General features: G+C 39.2%; 1 protein-coding gene across 1 annotated transcript in view; it reads right to left on the reverse strand.

Annotated features, from left to right (window-relative positions):
- The window catches only part of adamtsl3 (ADAMTS-like 3), a gene marked incomplete at its 5' end in the record, with an annotated part of 42,706 nt that overhangs the window by 24,023 nt on the left and 14,078 nt on the right, over positions 1-4,605 (reverse strand).

Raw genomic sequence — 4,605 nt, forward strand, 5'->3', positions numbered from 1 at the left:
CGAGACAAAACGAACGCACCATAGCTCCATCAACAGTGACAGAAATACATTTAACAACTCCAGTGATGTCTTACTTACATGATATATCTTGTACATTTGACACATTTAAAAATAGAAAATTATGTTTTGATGTTTAATGTTGTTTAATGAGCTGGCAGTGAAGCTGTTTCGTTACAGGCTATGATCAGTGGCTACACACAGCCTCTTTATGGTCCTGTCTTTATAATGGAAATGCCATGTTTGTTGACTGTCCAAACTCCTCCAAAACCTAGGGGACTCTTGCAATGGATGTATTCTTGATTAACTTGCAAGCTAACAATGTGCAGGATTTTCTTTTACTGGAGCTAGGCTAGCAATTTTTTCTTGCTTCCAGTCTTTGCGCTAATCTAATCTTAACACGTCATGGGAATATCTCTGTACAGAGTGCACAGATGGAACTGATATTGATGTTTTTATCTGAATCTGTTCATATGGAAACCCGGAACTCGACTGGTATTTAATCCAGATGTAAGTGTAGAGTTGATATGTGTTGGTCTGTTTGATTAAATACGCTTGAAGAATACATTCATTATATTATTTCAACTGAAGACAGAGTGCCTTCATCTTTTTCCATGGTTTCCAAAAGGGGAGGCACTTTCAAGAAATACTTTGTAGGTGTTTGGATGAACCATCTGTCACCATTTATCACAAGTGAACTTGATCAAAGAACCATATAAAATAGTCAAACTCTTACTGAAGCCACTCAGGAGAAGAGAGAAAGCATTTTATCCATGGAGAAGAGCCTTCAGTTTTTTGTTCTTCTTTCAATGAAGAAATAATCTCCAGTTCAGATATAACTAATGCTAGCAGCAGTTATGCTAACCTCTATGGGAAACAGAGTCCTGCAGTGGGTCAGGTACCTGTGGGTAGCCTGCAAAAACCAGGTAAGAAATATATCTATACAAATTCACGGGTAAAGGCATGGGTAAAAATAGCAGATGAGAACAATGAAGTGTTGTTTTTCTGGAGAAATCCAAAAATGAAAATGAGGCTGGCTATTTTAAAAATATAAATCAACTAAAATTGATGATTAAGCCTAATCAGCCACCAAGAATTTTTTTTCTTGTGAAAGCAATTTTTTCCAATAACACAACTCTAAGTGCCAAAAGCAGGAAGAGGATATAACTTAGTTAACTGTAAAATTTGGAGATGCATTCAGCGAACTGGCTTAGGGCTTAAGTAACATTGGTACCCAGCTGGCTGTGTGAACGTGTGAGTAGCAACAGTTGGTGATTGATTCAGCCAAATGGTTAATCGGGATTTTAATTTATGTTTCTTCATGTTACACTTCTAATTGTGCAAGTAAAAATATGACCGTGTTGTGTAGCGCAGGTCATGGGTCGGATCGCGGGACTGATATTAACAGGTCAGGTCTGGATTTGATTTGGAGATGATTGCAAGTAATGGGTAGGTTCCAGTACTGAGCTCTGTGGGTGCGGGCTGGTGTCTGTTTGCAAAACTGGATCGCTGCAGGATGAGAGTTGCCATTTTTTGTTTGCCATACAGTGCCTTCTCGCTGTGTCATGCATGTGTCGATCCATGTAGCTGCCAGTACTCAAAACACACTGAAATAGCCTGGCAAGAGAGATTCTTGCGTGATATCGTGATTTTGTGATCTTAAAAATCTGCTTGCTTAAAAAAAGGCTGCTTGCAAGGTTAACAATAAAACATGGAAATGGGAATGACAGACAGTTTCTCTGCAGAGGCATTCATGGTGTTACACTTGCTTCTTCACACTAAAGGTTACGGCAGTAGGTGTGACGGTGGGAAAAAAGGTAGGTTCAATCCTTCAAACTTTTGCACCTTTCTAAACAACACCAATCTGTCTAACAATCTGTAAAGTTGGCATGATTGTCTGATTGCCTGTTTCAAAAAATTGTCGGACATGGATCGGTCCAAGTACAAAATTAATAGCACAATATCAGTGACAGTGACATCAGTATAATAATGACCAAAAGGCTTAGAGGTGAACTTTTCTGACCTTTCACTCAGAGTTCTTCCTTTATCTGGTCAAGGCTGGAGAAAAGCAGGCTACTGCCCTAAGAGCCGAGTACCCCAGGGTCCCCAAAATAATGGTGTCACCCTGTCGTGTAGAGGGGCCCTGTTTCAAAATTTAGTATTAATACCGTAATTATTTCAGTTTATAGCTCCCAGCACATATTTCTAAACAGAGCTGTGTTTAATTAAACTACAAGCACACACACAGACACACAAACCTTGGGCCAAGTACAGGAGAACTGGGTGGTCTCTAGGTCTCCAGGCATATAAGAAAGCATCCATATGTAGTATGCACTTAACACTGTATTTAATGGAAACTTGGAGGCTACAGGGTACATACACAATACACAGAAAGTGGGAGGTGGTAGAGTCAATAGGCAAACCTTTGCCCTGGGCCTGCATGCAGATGAAGACAGCAATGTTTCATACGATCCCATGTTTTGGAAAGAAAATATAAGACAGGGAAGTGGGGTCATGTGCATTTGGTTTTGGGAGACTTTAGAACAGATTGGTACACTTTAGAGTAGATACACTGGCCCAGCCTGCTAGCAGCATGCCACTTCAGCAGGTTTGAACTTGACAATGACAGCATACATTTCAGAGACTGTCAGTGCCTGTTAAGAAGGTAGATTGGTGGAATCAAGAACAGGGCAAGTTGTGTAAGGTACTGAAGCAGAAAAGCACACTATGACAGAAGTCAGTCATAGTGTGATTGACAGGTCCTCCAGCAAAATGGCTTCCATATGCAGCTGCCTGCCCTTCCATCAGCTCTCAAACCTCAATCTGCCTTTCAAACCTGGGAGTTGAGCAAATAAGGGCTATGGATTTTAGTTGACAAGTTCCCAAAAGTGCAAAGTGTGTGGTCTGCTTCCTCCTTACATTAAAATTACATTAAGGGCATCAATATTCATTGGACCAGAACTACTGAATGAGACAGAAACTCAATAGCATAGTTTGCCTGTATGCCACTGGAAATTACATACATTGCACTGTGTCTGCAGGCTGTTGTGCATTACATCTCAAACATATGGTGCTAGATTCTCAGCTAATGTAAACGATACTGGACAAATCAACACCTGATTTCAAATATGCATCCTGCACTGTTGAATACTAACTTACTAATACTGGAAACCTGGTGTGTGTACACTCCATGCAGTGCAAATGACTCACAATATTTTCCCATTTTGCTGTATCATCGCTCAACCTGCCTCGAGGAGGAGGAACCAGCAGAGGAACCAGTCAGGCTGAAAATATGCTGATCTGTGAAACTGTCTACTACAGTTAGACCAATATACTGCTTTGCCGATAAACTGTATGCTAATAGCTGCTATTCACCTTTAATCTAATTCAATCCACATGTGATTGAATGGAATTTCTCTGTTACAGCTCTGCGAGGATTACAAATACCTACACTGAAAATACATTTAAAGCTGCAGTAGGTAACTTTTATAAAAATAACTTTCAGTCCTATTTCCACCAGACCTAAAAACCAATCAGAGCTAAGAAAGATGTAAAGTGGCTTTGGGTTGGAGGCTTGAAGATAGTAGATACTGGCAATGTGACTTAACAATCAACAATTTTCCTAGGCTCTGATTGATCGTTTACATTACGCTGCTATAGGCCTAGACTGCCAGGGGATTTCCCATGATGCACTAAGCTCCTCTTATTCTCTCTCTCAATCTTTCTACACACATTCAGGTCCCATTAATGCATGTTACTAACTTCACTTATATTTGGATATTTTGTTTTAATGTGTATGCAACATGGACACCGTATACTAGATTAGGCAAATGCTGACTCAGTATTTAACCTGGTATAAAGCATATCAAAAAATCTCCAGATAGGCTCTAGATGTGACCCAAATACTGCAAGAGCTAAAAGAATCTCCAGATTCTTTGGATTTTGGCACAGTACCAATTAATTGAGATTGCAACTACTGTAGAGCTCATATTTCATAAATAGTGGTGAACAGACAGAAACAGGAGAAATAAACTATTGTGCAGCTGCAGTAGAAATGTGCTGCCTGTAGCCATATGACCATGGACCTGGAATTCAGGACTGTTAAATATATACATACTGAGAATAACTGAAAAACATATGAGTTGAGAAAGAATCCAAAATGATATCAGTAAGTAAAATATGAATGTACTTTGACATGTATTTTATTTGACCTCATCTCCATAATGTAGAGCCAGATACTATCTTGCTTTTTATTTGCATCTGATTATTGGGGAAATGGCTCTAAATTGAAGGTTATGAACCCACACATTCTATTGGAATGAGGGTAGAACATGAAAAATACCGAGCACAGGCTTGACATTGGGTGACATTGTTTCTAGGAAAGCATCAAAAACTGTTTTTATTTGGCAATGCATCAATGCATAGAAAGAGTCATCCTGACAGAAACAGGGAGGAATCAAAGGAAGTCATGGAAATAAATCTGCGATTGAAGATTCATTACCTTCTTTAACTATGTAAATACATAAGATTTAAAACATGAATTAAGCAGTAAACAACTATTCTCTATGTAAAGATATAGTCACTCTCCCTCTACCTGTGTTGCTATCA

This window comes from Morone saxatilis, unplaced genomic scaffold, assembly GCF_004916995.1.
Source record: "Morone saxatilis isolate NCDOM2014 unplaced genomic scaffold, NCSU_SB_2.0 Contig11, whole genome shotgun sequence".
In the NCBI taxonomy this organism is placed as follows: domain Eukaryota; kingdom Metazoa; phylum Chordata; class Actinopteri; family Moronidae; genus Morone; species Morone saxatilis.